A 14944-nucleotide genomic window follows, 5' to 3' on the forward strand; every position below is an offset into this window, starting at 1 on the left:
GACCTGTTCTCCTGTCCAAGACTGTAGGAGGTTCACACATCTTTAGTTGGTCTAGGTGCTGCTGAAGGGGGACAGAGTGCCACACCAAGCAGGCATGGGTTACACATGGTTAAGGCTATGAGTTTTTCACAGAGGTTGCAGAAGTCACGGAATCCGTGACTTCCAGAGACCTCTGTGACTTCAGCTTGTAGCTCCAAGCGAGCCCCCACAGCTGCCCAGCCACTGTGAGAGGTGTGGGGACCCCGCAGCTGAACTCCCCGTGGACAGGTCACGGGCTTCTGTGAATTTTTCTTTATTGCCCGTGACCTGCCGTGACTTTTACTAAAAATATCCCTGACAAAATCTTAGCCTTACCCATGGTTAAGTAGGTGAGGGGAGGGGGGAAAGGTGTTACTTGTAGAGACCCAGAGATACAGGCATTAGGGACAGCTGGCTGCCTGGGGCCCCATGCCCATGGAGTGTCCCAGAAGACAATGGCCATTCCAATTGTCTGGACATTTGGCACCAAACAATAAATGACCATGGACGGCCCACCCTCCATGGGAAGCCAGCCAAGTGTGCCCAGCTGGAGGACAAAGGACTAGGCTGGGGTTCTAAGTGTGGGCAGCTGGAGGCAGGAGAGGAGCTTGTGGGCTCGGACGACAGAGGGGACAGAGGGCTCTGGGACTGACCCAGATGGACCTTTCCCTTCTCTGTCTTCACTAAGCACTGTCTGCGTTGTGTTCCAGACATGTCAAAAAACAGGGAGAGTCAATTATTTTTTATAAAGGTCCAAATTTCTTGGTCAAGGCATAGTCAAGGTCCAGATTTCAGAGAAAATAATAAAAAATGATAACAATCTTGATCATAATAAAATAATAAAAAGATTTCAGGATCTGCTGGAAAGCAGCTGGTGGTCCAGACTTGGCCCACGGTCTGCCTGTTGACTGCCCCTGTAATAACCCCCCCTGCTTTTACAGTGCAGGTTGAGAGTCACTCCAGGGTAAGGAAGTGGGGGTACATGGCTCCCTGGGGGCCTGCAAGTCTCCCTTGGGTGTCCAACTCAGGTGGACTTGCTGATGTGAAGCAGGGGTGTTGAAGGCTCTGAGATTCAGAGTCAGGAGGCGGTGAAGCCAAGTGACTTTCCTCATTGGAAAAAGTGTGACCTTAAGGGGGTTGCCACACTAAAGAGCTCCTCCCAGGGACTGTTCAAGAGCACCAGACCTATGGCAGGAAAACAGCCTGGAGATGATGGTGCTGGGCCGGAGCGGGCCAGGCCCAGCAGCTCTGCCGGGGAGCTACCTTGGAGCTGAGGTCACTTTTTCAGAGGGTTGGAGAAGGGGGACCTGCTCCCACAGCCTCACTCTGCTCAGTGACGATGTTATCGCTGGGCCCAAACCAGTGACCCCAAACCAGCCCCCAGAGCCATTGTTTGTTTGCAGGAGCAAATCCTGACCCGCCTGCAGCATCTGTGGGAGGAGACAGAAGAGCTCCTGGGCCTGAAATCCGACTGGGACAAGGAGAGGGAGAGGCTCCTGGTAGGTGCCCTGCCCTGCCCGGCCACTTTGCACAGGGGTGTCAGCAACAGCAGCAGGGGGTCTCTGCGCTGCTTGGGGTCTGGGTCATTCAGAAGGTTAAAGGGTTTCCAGGGTCGCTACAGGGAGACAGGTCAGGGCCATTTTAACCAGTGCAGGGCAGACTCTGCTCTCAGGTACCTGGTGTACATCAGGAGTGAGCCCACCGAAGTCAGTGGGGTCAGGTCAGACTCCTCTGGGACCCTGCTGTTAGTTCCCACTGGGGTCAATGGGTTTACACCAGGGTAGCTGGGAGCAGCCTCTGGCTCTGTCTCTCTCGCGCTGGGAGGGGGAAAGGGGGGGCGGAGGGAGAGGCCAGTAAAACACTGAACAGGCGCAGATGTGGCAGGGGTCAGGGCAGAGCAGGGGGAGACTTTTGCTGATCCCAGGGTTCGAGTGTCAGACGTCCCAGTGATGCCATTGGGCAGTTTGGGAAGCACCATTTGCCACGGCCTGGTCTGCACTTCACTCTGGTGCTGGGACAGTGGTGGGGACGGGCTGGGGGCTGGTGATTTTGGGTCACGTTTTTATACTAGCAAAAGCTCTCGTGTAGCCACGGTTACTCTGGCAAAGAGATGGAATGAAACGCTCTGGGGAGCCCGGACAAGGCTTTGTACCATTTCCCAAGACACCCGCTCTCCCCGGGTCCCTGCCCTGCCCCTGCGTCTCTCTGTGCACCCCAGAGGCAGACGGAAGTGGAGCGGCCGCTGGTGGTGTCCAAGTGCGAGGGGCTGCACCAGTTTCTGGCCGAACAGGAGCGCCTCCTCCTGGCCCGGCTGGGAGAGCTGGGCGAGGAGATTGGGAGGAGGAGGGAGGACAATGCCACCCACCTGGGTGAGGAGATTTCCCGGCTCAGCGCCCTGATCACGGAGCTGGAGGGGAAGCGTCAGCAGCCGGTGCTGGAATTGCTGCAGGTGAGACAGTGTCGGATGCACCCAGAGCCCAGTGCAGGGAGGGGACGGCCCCTGAGTCACTCGGGCTGACAGGGTAACTCAGTGCAGGGCGCACGGCCCGGGGCGTCTGCAGGGCCAGGGGCCCAGGGCTGCAGAGAGACAGGAGTTTGGGCTGTCGGGGAGGTGGGGGAGGCTGGTGAAAGGCTGTTCCAGCCCTGGGCTCAGCACAGAGGACCCGGCCGTCCCGTCCCTGCGGAACATCTGGTGTGAACGGGGCTCTGCTCCCTCTAGCACAGCCCTTCAGAGTCTCCACCCCACTGGGGGAGCAGCCTGTGGGGCCGGGCTGGGGTAGCAGAGTGACCCGTCTGGGGCAGGGGGCCGGCTGGGCCATGGCCACTGACTCTCTGCTCTGTCTCTCCTTCCCCTCTGGGGTGTCAGAAGTGCTGTGAGCAGATACACCCGGGCTCCGTCTGCCCCCACAGTCAGGGTATGTCTACACTATGGAATTAGGTCGAATTTATAGAAGCGGTGTTTTGGAAATCGGTTTTATATAGTCGAGTGTGTGCGTCCCCACAGAAAATGCTCTAAGTGCATTAAGTGCATTCACTCGGTGGAGTGCTTCCACAGGACCAAGGCAAGCGTCGACTTCCGGAGCGTTGCACTGTGGGTAGCTACCCCACAGTTCCCGCAGTCTCCGCTGCCCATTGGAATTCTGGGTTGAGATCCCAATGCCTGATGGGGCTAAAACATTGTCGCGGGTGGTTCTGGGCACATATCGTCAGGCCTCCGTTCCCTCCCTCCCTCCCTCCGTGAAAGGAAGGGCAGACAATGGTTTTGCGCCTTTTTTCGTGAGTTACCTGTGCAGACGCCATACCACGGCAAGCCTGGAGCCGCTCAGCTCACCGTCACCCTATGTCTCCTGGGTGCTGGCAGACGTGGTACTGCATTGCTACACAGCAGCAGCAACCCATTGCCTTGTGGCAGCGGACGGTGCAATAGGACTGGTAGCAGTCATCGTCATGTCCGAGGTGCTCCTGGTGGCCTGTGTGAGGTCGATCAGGAGCGCCTGGGCAGACATGGGCGCAGGGACTAAATTTGGAGTGACTTGATCCGGTCATTCTCTTTAGTCCTGCAGTCAGTCCTATAGAACCATCTTATGGTGAGCAGGCAAGCGATACGGATTGCTCGCAGTCCTATTGCATCATCTTCTGCCGGGCAGGCAAGCGATGAGGATGGCATGCAGTCCTATTGTACCATCTTCTGCCAAACAGCCATGAGAAGTGGATGGCATGCAGTCCTTCTGCACCGTCTGCTGCCAGCCAAAGATGTAAAAGATAGATGGAGTGGATCAAAACAAGAAATAAACCAGATTTGTTTTATACTCATTTGCAAACACCCCCCCCCACCCCGTCTAGGGGACTCATTCCTCTAGGTCACACTGCAGTCACTCACAGAGAAGGTGCAGCAAGGTAAATCTAGCCATGTATCAATCAGAGGCCAGACTAACCTCCTTGTTCCAATAAGAACAATAACTTAGGTGCACCATTTCTTATTGGAACCCTCCGTGAAGTCCTGCCTGAAATACTCCTTCATGTAAAGCCACCCCCTTTGTTGATTTTAGCTCCCTGAAGCCAACCCTGTAAGCCGTGTCCTCAGTCGCCCCTCCCTCCGTCAGAGCAACAGCAAACAATCATGCATCTGAGTTGAGAGTGCTGTCCAGAGCAGTCACAATGGAGCACTCTGGGATAGCTCCCGGAGGCCAATACCGTCGAATTGTGTCCACAGTACCCCAAATTCAACCCAGCAAGGCTGATTTAAGCGCTAATCCACTTGTCAGGGGTGGAGTAAGGAAATCAATTTTAAGAGCCCTTTAAGTCGAAATAAAGGGCTTCATCGTGTGGACAGGTGCAGGTTTACATCGATTTAAAGCTGCTAAATTCGACCTAAAGTCCTAGTGTTGACCAGGGCTCAGAGCCCAGGAAGCAGACCCAGCATCCCGACCGTGGGACGGTCTCACCCTCTGGATCCAGCCCCCCTCCATCCCCATAGCCCTGGGGCTGCTGCCGCTGTGTCTGTGTGACCCACCCTGGGAAGGGGAGTGCCCCACAGCTCTGGGCTGGAGAACCCTCCCTGGGACCAGGCTGGCTTGGGGGATCATTAATGGGGCTGAGAGCCTGTCACCCCGAGGGCCCAGCTGGGACCTGGCCCCAGCTCTGACATGGCGCAAAGCCTGTCCCGTGTGAGGGGGGCCCAAGGGCTTGTGGGGAAAGAGCTCAGTGTCCCAGCCCAGGCCCTCGTGGGGCAGTGTCCCGGTCCCAGAACCCCCACCCCACGGGGAGTGACCAGGCCCCTTGGAGGCTGAGAGGAGAAGCTGAGAAGAAGCTGGGCCTGGAGAATGAGCCCCTCGCTCATCCCTGGGAGAAGCCCCTCCAGGCCCTTGAAGGGAACGTGGGGCTGGGCCAGGTGTGAGGGGAGCTGGCCCTGCCTGGGCTGGGTTTTCTTTCTGGATGGAGAGAGGCCCCCAGTCTCCAGGCCGGCCCCGGCAGATCATGCAGGCAGTAAATTCCCTGGGCAGCAGAGGTCACGGCCCCGTTAGCCCTGCCTGTGGCCCAGCTCCCACCCACTCCCCATCTGGCTCTGGGGGGCAGGAACTTAGAGCAAAGGAGGGGGAGGAATAAACACGCTCATGTCTCTGCAGGGATGAGAAGGCCATGTCTCCGCATCCGGTGCCCGAGTCCCGAGCTGGAAAAGAGAATCCGGGATTTCCCTCGAGAGAACAATCTCCAGGAGGCTGTGACGGGATTCCTGGGTAAGGGGCGCTGCTGGGGGTTTCTCTCATTGTATTTGAGCAGGGCAGGGGGAGGGATTTGGCCCAGCAGGTTGGGTTATTATCAGTTCCTGTGTGCCCCTATTACTCGTGGATCAGAGCTTCATTCAGAGCACTGTGACTGCCCAGCCCAGAGGGGCCCAGATCCTGGGAGAGCCCTTGGGGTCCCAGCTTCCCTGGCTGCTCAGAGCAGAGCCCAAAGGGGAAGATTTCAGGAGAGCAGATAATTCATAATCATGAATCTGTGCGCCCAGTGCTGTCTCCTGCTCTCTCCCTGGCTATCTGAGCGCAGGGGCGGGTGCTCTTGGTTAACAGGAGACGTTATCACGGATTCTCAGCCTCCCTGACTGACACCAGCTGAGCCTCAGGGCCCTAGTGTTTAAGCACTTTGGGCCACACTTTCAATGGTATTTAGGTGTCTGGTGGGAACCTCCAAAGCACCTAACTCCTATGGACTTGCCTAACCTGCTTCAGCCCTTTTGAAAATCCCATTCTCCAGGCTGTTTCCCTGCCATAGGTCTGGTGCTCTTGAACAGTCCCTGGGAGGAGCTCTTTAGTGTGGCAACCCCTTAAGGTCACACTTTTTCCAGTTTTCAGAGTAACAGCCGTGTTAGTCTGTATTCGTTAAAAGAAAAGGAGGACTTGTGGCACCTTAGAGACTAACCAATTTATTTGAGGATGAGCTTTCGTGAGCTACAGCTCACTTCATCGGATGCATACCGTGGAAACTGCAGAAGACATTATATACACACAGAGAATATGAAACAATACCTCCTCCCACCCCACTGTCCTGCTGGTAATAGCTTATCTAAAGTGATCATCAAGTTGGGCCATTTCCAGCACAAATCCAGGTTCTCTCACCCCCTCACCCCCCTCCCAAAAACCACACACACAAACTCACTCTCCTGCTGGTAATAGCTCATCCAAACTGACCACTCTCCAAGTTTAAATCCAAGTTAAACCAGAACATCTGGGGGGGAGGGGGATAGGAAAAAACTAGGGGAAATAGGCTACCTTGCATAATGACTTAGCCACTCCCAGTCTCTATTTAAGCCTAAATTAATAGTATCCAATTTGCAAATGAATTCCAATTCAGCAGTTTATCGCTGGAGTCTGGATTTGAAGTTTTTTTGTTTTAAGATAGCGACCTTCATGTCTGTGATTGCGTGACCAGAGAGATTGAAGTGTTCTCCGACTGGTTTATGAATGTTATAATTCTTGACATCTGATTTGTGTCCATATATTCTTTTATGTAGAGGCTGTCCAGTTTGACCAATGTACATGGCAGAGGGGCCTTGCTGGCACATGATGGCATAGATCACATTGGTGGATGTGCAGGTGAACGAGCCTCTGATAGTGTGGCTGATGTGATTAGGCCGTGGGATGGTGTCCCCTGAATAGATATGTGGGCACAGTTGGCAACGGGCTTTGTTGCAAGGATAGGTTCCTGGGTTAGTGTTTCTGTTGTGTGGTATGTGGTTGTTGGTGAGTATTTGCTTCAGGTTGGGGGGCTGTCTGTAGGCAAGGACTGGCCTGTCTCCCAAGATTTGTGAGAGTGTTGGGTCGTCCTTTAGGATAGGTTGTAGATCCTTAATAATGCATTGGAGGGGTTTTAGTTGGGGGCTGAAGGTGACGGCTGGTGGCGTTCTGTTATTTTCTTTGTTCGGCCTGTCCTGTAATAGGTGACTTTTGGGTGCTCTTCTGGCTCTGTCAATCTGTTTCTTCACTTCCGCAGGTGGGTATTGTAGTTGTAAGAAGGCTTGATAGAGATCTTGTTGGTGTTTGTCTCTGTCTGAGGGGTTGGAGCAAATGCGGTTGTATCGCAGAGCTTGGCTGTGGACGATGGATCGTGTGGTGTGGTCAGGGTGAAAGCTGGAGGCATGCAGGTAGGAATAGCGGTCAGTAGGTTTCCAGTATAGGGTGGTGTTTATGTGACCATCGTTTATTAGCACAGTAGTGTCCAGGAAGTGGATCTTAATCGCGTCTCTGCTAAGGCTGCGTCTACACTCCCCCTTGTGTCGGTAGAACGTATGTGGCTCAGGGGTGTGAATAAGCCACCCCCCGAGTGACACAAGTTACACGGACCTAAGCGCCGGTGTGGACAGTGCTATGGTGCTGGGAGAGCTTCTCCTGCCAACATGGCTACGGCTGCTCGTTGAGGGTGGAGAGCTCCCTCCCGTCGGCTTCCAGCCGCTCCAGTAGAGACTGCCACTGGAGGCCACGTCACTCACAGCTGTGAGGGCCGAGCGGTTAAGGCGTTGGACTCGAAATCCATTCAGGTTTCCCTGTGCAGGTTCAAATCCTGCTCACAGCGAGGCCTGTGTTTTAGCCACACTTGCTCACCAGGGCAATACATCTCCACCGGCCCTGAGACACTCTCCATACACTCCCCACCCCAGGTAAACCCTGTTCTGCTCCTTTCATGGGGATGCCTGGGATGGTGCCTCACGCTGTGTCCCTGCGGTCTCAGCTCCCGAGGCCTCTGCCCCTCACCCAGCGCCTCCCGGCTCAGCCCCACCCCTGGGTGCTGCTCCTCTCCAGAGCGTGGAAGGAGCTGAGCATGGGCAGCCCGTATCAGAGGCCAGGGGAGCCTGAGCCTTCCCCAAAAGGCCGTCCATGCGGGGCGGAAACACTGGGGATGTGGGGCGGGTCTCCCATCCGGAGGCCCGTGGGCCCATGGTCATCTTTCGAGTGCTGGAAGCGAAGCTCCAGAGAAGTGGGGGCCCCGCCTGCACCCCGCTCCCCTCTGCCTCTTAGCCCGATGCCCTGCTCTTGCTCTGCCTCTTCCCATCCCCCCTCCGCCTCCTCCCCCAAAACCTGCACCCCAACCCCCCTCGGCCTTTTCCCCCGCGGCCCCATCTTCTTGTGCCTCTTCCTGTCCTGCTCCACCTCCTTCCCCAAGGACCCCCCTGCCCCCCGCTCACCAGAGACAGAGAAAAGGGACGGGTGCCTGGCCCCATGGCCCCCCGGTAGCCCCCCTTCGGGGAAAGGGGCGGAGAGGAGCAAGCAGGGGGTGAGTGGAGTCCTGGGGGAAGAGGCGGAGAGGAGCGAGGGGCAGGTAGGGGGACCTCGGGGGCCAGAGGAGTGAACAGTGGGGGGGCGGGGCCTCGGGGGAAGAGGATGACCGGGGGCGGGGCCGCTCTGGCAGGGCCATGCTCTAGGCCCCGGTGGCCCCCCAACTTCTCGGGGTCATCTGAAACCCAGGATGAAGGTGACACAGGGCCTGGTTCCTGTTTGGGCTAAGATTCCATAACACCTCTCCCTTCCTGGCAGTGTGAAGGGGCTGCACAGGGGCATAAAGCCCTCCAGACACGGCCGGAGACAGGGAAAGGGCCGTCAATGCGGAAGAGAATCAGGCCCAGAGTTAGACAAGGGGTGCAGAGAATATTCTGGATTCTGGTTATTGCACTTTGCCCTTGCTCGAAATGCTTCCTGTATTTTCTCCATTTCACTCCCTGACTCTCGATCTCTGCCCCTTTCCCCGTTTCGTCCTCAGAATTAGCACATTCAGCCAGTTAATCGCAGCAATCCCGCCATAAGACGGCAGCCTGAAATCTCAGCTCTCCCCCGCCCCTCGCACGAGACCTGCTGCCAGCTGAACTGGAGAAAGAATGGGGAACGTCTCTGGCAGAGGGTGTGAAACAGACACCCGGAAAAGGTGAGCTTTCACAGGGACTGCTGGGCACGCATGGACTGTGGCTGGGGAGGGGGCTGCCAGACCTCCCGCAGGTGACCAGACAGCAAGTGTGAAAAATCGGGACGGGGGTGGGAGGTAATTGGAGCCTATATAAGAAAAAGACCCAAAAATCGGGACTGTCCCTCTAAAATCGGGACACCTGGCCACCCTAGACCTCCCCCACAGACTGCCACTGAGTGAGTGGGGGGCAGTTGCACAGACCTGCAGTGACCACACAGATTGTGAGGTTTGCTCCCCTCCTGTCTCCAGTGGGGCTGAGGTTTCTCCCTGAGCCTGCTGAGCCCTGTGGCCCTTCCCAGCCACGCCCGTGGGAGCAGAAAACACTGAGAGACCAGGCCGGGGAGGTCATATGGTTTATTGGACCCGGTTCTGTTGGGGAGAGTGTAGCCAGACAGCCAGCCCCCCCCTGCTCAGACCAGCATTGCTGGAAACACAGGAGGAAGCCGGAACAGGGCACTTAACATATATTCCAGCACAGCCTTTGAAGCTGTGAAAGCACAGGTGTGCTGCTACAATGTGCCTCTGGGAACAGATACAAGGATTAAGCTCACAGTAGGCAGAGGCCCTGTGACAGACATGGCTCTTCGCCCCTACTAAATAGAGTGATGCACTCACACCAACATCCTAGGTGGGATAATATTTACCCTGATAAAAGAAATGTCCAGTAGTCGACACTTATTGTTTCTCTCCCTTGCAAGTGTAAACTACTCTTGCGAAAGCTGGCGTCACCCCGACAGACCAGCCTCAATTTGGCATAAGAAAGGAGAAAGAGAATAAAGGAGTACAGAGGTATAAGTAGGGGACCTACAGCACCCTGATTTTTGAGTGCTTTTCACTATCTATCTGCTGGTCAGATAAGTGACAGCCTCCCAAGGCTTCTGCAGCTAAGAGGGTCCCTACGCCTTGTCCCTTATTCATCTTTCCGCGGAATTGAGTGACCGATCCTGGCTTGGCACCGCTGGAATCGAGAGATGCAAGGAGGGTAAGAAGCACCCACACCTGATCTCCTATCTTTAGTGTACACATATTTTGAAATAGAGCTCTATACTTTGTTTTCTTTCTTTGGGATTGTGGCTTCAGTTTTGTAACTTGTTTGTGTGTGTAACATCTCTACATTTAAATAAGTAGGCACTAGCAATTTTGTAACCACATGATTAGAATGTAGCTTAATAAATTTTGGTAACCATTTATGCATAAGCCTGACTTGTTTTCTCTGGTTTACTGTAAAGCAGCCAACACAATTAAAGAACCTCAGCCGTTTTGGCTCTAAAGCCTGGCCATTAGATGAGAGTACTAAGAGCCTAGCGTTGAGTTGTGCCGCCTCCACGGGGCAAACTCTTGGGGCACCTGTCAGTCAATCCTGGCTGCCCGCTGCGAAGGAGCTCTGAGCTCTAGCAGTTAAAGTCACGGGTGTGGAGAGGCTCTTAGTGCTGCCATTGGGGCACCTGTCAGTCAGTATTGACTGCCCGCTGCGAAGGAGCTCTGAGCTCTAGCAGTTAAAGTCACGGGTGGTTAGGACCTTGGGGCATCCGTCAGCCTAGCCCGGGCTGCCCGCCGCGAAGGGACAGTGCGTCCTAGCAGTTAAAGTCACGGATGGTATAAACGGGCATAGCTGGCACCTCACCAAACATCCTTGGCCGTCGGCTAACAGAGAGAGACAGGGCCTGAGGACGAGATCTGCGGAGCTCGAAGGCTTGTCTCTCCCCAGCAGAAGTTGGAGAATGAAAGAGATCCCCTCCCTGCCTTGTCTCTCTAATCTCCTGGCACCGACCTTGCAAACAGAGAACTCTGAGGCAGTTCAGTGCTTCCCACCGAGCCCCAGGAGCCCGTATGTAACACGGACGTTGCACTCATTCAAACAGTGCCTAGCGCAGCTGGGGGACGGGCTTCAAGCTGCTGCCAGCCGCAGCCCCTTCTGTGCCCCAAACCGGGGGCGACTGCGCCTACCGGCCAGACCCCTCTGTTCCAGAACAGAGGTGCCCTTTGGTCTCTCAGCCCAGCGCTCTCACACAACCACAGCAGCTCCAGTCACCAGGTCCCCTCTTGGCGCAGTGGGAGGGGGCAGCAGGACAGAGCAGGCAGGCCTCCGAGGGGGAACTGTACTCCGGGAAGCCGTGACTCTGTCAAGGATTTAGGTGTCATACCGGGCAAGCCACTCAACATCCACTCCCGGTGCGATGCTGTGGGGAACAGGGCCAAAGCCATCGGTGATGACGGGGGGATTTTCTTGGTTTTTCAGTGGTTTGCATGCCTCAGTTTCCCTGGGTGCTGTTTGTTTAACGAGGTGGCACTGGTGGGAGAGGTAGTTTGTTGTTACAGAGGACCAGCGGTGATCTCTCCTGTCAGTTGGGCCCTCAGGCAAAGGCCTGGAGAACGGATACCCCAGCGACTGGTGAGCGGGAGGCCCAGCTTGGAAGTCACAGCCAGGTCGGGCCAGTAGTAGGACAATGGGCTGAGGAGAGAAGACCCGGTGACTGCTTCCAGCCAGGGGGAAAGAAAAGAGGGAGGAGAGGAGAGGCTGAGATAGAGGAGACCCAGGCAGCCTGTTCACCTGGGACAGAAGACAAAGGACACAGGCTTGTGGGAAGGTGATATCGGACGCTTAGCTGGAAGGAGGGGGCTTCTGGACTGGGGAGAGAAAACAGCCAGAGCCCACACGGGTGCAGGAGAGACCTAGATGGACTGTGCAGAGGGAGATTAGGCCTGAGGCCCTGAGAGTTTCCTGTGCTGTGTTCAGATGCTCAGTAAACCCCTCTCTTTTACGCTGTCTGAGAGTCACGGCAGTCTCGGGATCGGGGTTGCGTTCTTCCCTCTGGGAGTAGAGGCCCCAGGGGTCCAGAGTGAGGGGACTCCCTGAGGGGGCCCACGGCAGACAGGCATGCTCAAGGCTCAGAGAAGAGGGGTTGCAGGAGGCGGAAGGGCCTACGGCTTAACCCTTGAGAGAGTGGATCTCCAAGAAGGGCTGTCACACTGAAGGGGGTTCCTCCCAAGGACTGTACGAGGCTGAGAGAGAGCACAAGTCCTGTGAGTCCGTGACGCCATCCATGGATAGATAAAGAGAGGATGGAAAGGGAGGTGATTCAGCAGTGGGGAGACTGACACTGGAATACTGCATCCCATTCTGGTGTCCACATTTCAAAAATAACGTTAAAAAAACTGGAGAGGGTGCAGAAAAGAGCCATATTTGAGGGATGGAGAAGACTTATAAGAAGGCATTGAAAAACTCAGTCTGTTTAGTTTTTAAAAAGATGGAGAGGTGAGCTGATGGCAGCCTGCAAGTGCCTTCGCTGAGAGAAAACACCAAGTATTCAAAGGGCTCTTTAGTCTTGCAAAGAAAGGCAGAACAAGAACCAATGGCTGGAAGCAGAAATCAGAAAAATTCTCCTTAGAACAAGGCAGAGATTTGTAAGAGGGAGGGCAACTCATCACTGGAACAAACTGGCAAGAGAAGTGATGGATTCTCCATCTCTTGATGTCTTCCAGTGAAGACTAGATGCCTTTCGGGAAAGTGCTTTCATCAAAAAGCAGCTCTTGTGACACACGGGAGGGCTGGGAGATGCAGGGCATCATATTAGATGCTCCAATGGTCCCTTCTGGCCTTAAGTCGACTAATTTATGAAAAACTGGTGGTTTATTGTATAGCCGGCTCCATCCCCCGACTCACCAGTCATTGAGTGCGGAGATCCGGGGGCAACAACTCCAAGCTCCAAGAGGCTGGGCAGGGGCAGGACATCAGCTGGGAGGGGAGGGGTGGGGGGGCAGTGACATCACAAAGGCCTTTTGCAGGACCTCAGCCCATTGGGCAAAGGTGGTGGGGAGGGGGTGACCTCACAGAGAGACCCCGACATCAGCGGGGCAGGGCCGAGGGGCAGGGCCAGGGCAGTCGCTGAGACCCCCCCGGCTTTGCTGCCGCACGTCTCCTTCTCCCGGTCTCCCCTCGAGGACGGGGAGAGAATTAGGATTCACGTCGTAGCATGAGGAGGAGCCTCTGTGGAGTTTTCTCCTTTCCGACCCCTGGTTGTGCCAGAAAACGAACGTCCCTTGGACAAGGTCGGAGGCTGCGAGAGGTTTGGAACCTGTTGGGTCTGATGCACCTGCTGCAGGCAGAATTCTCGGCACAGAAAACACTGGCTTAAGGGGGCAGAATGTGATTTCCTACCGAGCGCTTTGACGCTTGGAATCACTGGGGACCTTGGGGCTTATCGTTTTTGGTTTCCCTTTTCCTCTTTCCTCCCTCCTTTCTCCTCTTCTCTTGCTTCTTTTTCCCCTGTTTCCCTCTCTCTCCCAAGGAGGGGTGTCTGTGGAGGGTGGGCAAGGGGGGGTTGCTCTCATCGCGGGAGGTCCTCACAAAGAGGTGGGTCTGGATCTGAGAGCGATCCGCTCTGATGGTGACCTGGCCGTCCTGTGGGACCTCTGGTGAGACCTCTCAGCCGCCCGCCCCTCAGAGTCTCAGGGCTGGTTGGCCGAGCGGGGGGCTATCGACAGCGAGGAGACTCAGGTCCTTTTGGTCTCGTTTCAAATCAGGCAAATAAGTCACAATCAATGCAACGTATGGGATTAATCTTGCTGCTTCAGGGGCGGAAGGAGGCAGGGTCTTGGGGGAAGGGGTGGAGCGGGGCGGGGTCTGGGGAGGAGTGGGGGTTGCCCCGAGCCCGCACCCCCCTCTGGGCGGCCTTGGCAGCAGTATTGGTCCCACCCCGCGGCAGGGCTGGGCTGGAACCAGGTATGGCCGGGGCAGGGCAGGGCAGGGGGTGGGGGAAAGCTGGGCGGGCGGGAGCTGGGGGAGGTACCTCTCTCCAAGCCAGACCTCGTAACCTGAGATCCAGAGAGGCAGGGGGGGCTCAGGACACACCCCTCCATCGGCCTTTCCCGTTGGTTGGCGTCGGTGTGGAGATGTCTCGCACACTGGGTTTTGTGGGTCCTACTTTCAGGCACCTCCTTCTTCCTGTAAGCGGGGGAATAGTCCCGCTCTTGTAGGGAACTGTCCTGGCTTCTGCATGACCCCGGTGAAGTGGGCTAGCGAAAGGATCTGAGTCCTCGCTCCCACTCCCTTTACCCAGTGGCCTCCCTGCCCTGGAGGACTCCCCTTCCACTCTCCTGTCTGGCAGAGTCCTCATAACCCCGAGAAGGCTGGACCCAGGATTCCTAGGGGGCTCGACCCCCAACCCTGCGGTGGTCACCTAGGACAGGGGCTCGGGTGTCCCCACTCCGGGGTACTCTCTCTGCACTGGGCATTTCTCTGACCCACTGACCATTCCATACAATTTAAAGCAAATGCAAGTTATTTAATCAACAATTAATTTAAAAAAGAATAAGGGAAAATGGGAAAGGTGAAAGGAAACACATCACCCCGCTCTGTGGCAGGGAACATCACAAACAGGGTCTCTGGAACGTCAGGGCAGTTCACAGTCTGCTCCTTGTGAGTCCCAGGCCCCTTCTCCGGCCCTGGCCGTGCTGCGGGGATGCTGCTGGTCGGACACTCGCTCTGGTGGTGGCCACACGCTCTCAGGCTCGAAGTGGCAGGACCCTTCTTCCCAGTGTGGCCCCCGCCCTGTTGGGGTTATGATCCAAGCCTGGCCTGCAGAGCCCCTTGGCTGAGGCGTCTCCCTGTGCGGGGCCCGCTGCCCAGGGTCCCCCTCGCTCTCCCCAGCTGCTCACCGCACCCAGCTCCGGACTGCTCCAGCCCCAGCCCCAGCCCCACCACTCGGTCTCTGCACGGCTGCTGCTCTGCCCCCAGCTCCCTGGGCTGCTTCTCTGGCCCCTCTGGCTCTGGTTGCTCCCACGACAGGTCTGCTCTCTCTGGGCTGCTTTACTGGTCCCTCTGGATCGGCACAGCTCCGCTCCCCAGCTCAGCTCGGGCCCCTGCTTTCTCCTTAGCTCGGCCCCACTCTGTCTGTCTGACCCAGGCAAATCCAGCTCTCACAGAGGACGGGACCCCCCTGGCCTCCTGACTCCCTCATTAGCCTTCTCGCCC

General features: G+C 56.3%; 1 non-coding gene across 1 annotated transcript; it reads left to right on the plus strand.

The window, feature by feature from the left end:
• The first annotated feature begins 7505 nt into the window (after nt 1-7505).
• On the plus strand, nt 7506-7587 carry TRNAS-CGA (transfer RNA serine (anticodon CGA)). The gene has a single exon. It is a non-coding gene; the product is annotated as a tRNA-Ser (tRNA).
• Nucleotides 7588-14944: the final 7357 nt, after the last annotated feature.

This window comes from Lepidochelys kempii, chromosome 11, assembly GCF_965140285.1.
Source record: "Lepidochelys kempii isolate rLepKem1 chromosome 11, rLepKem1.hap1, whole genome shotgun sequence".
Classification (NCBI taxonomy): Eukaryota; Metazoa; Chordata; order Testudines; family Cheloniidae; genus Lepidochelys; species Lepidochelys kempii.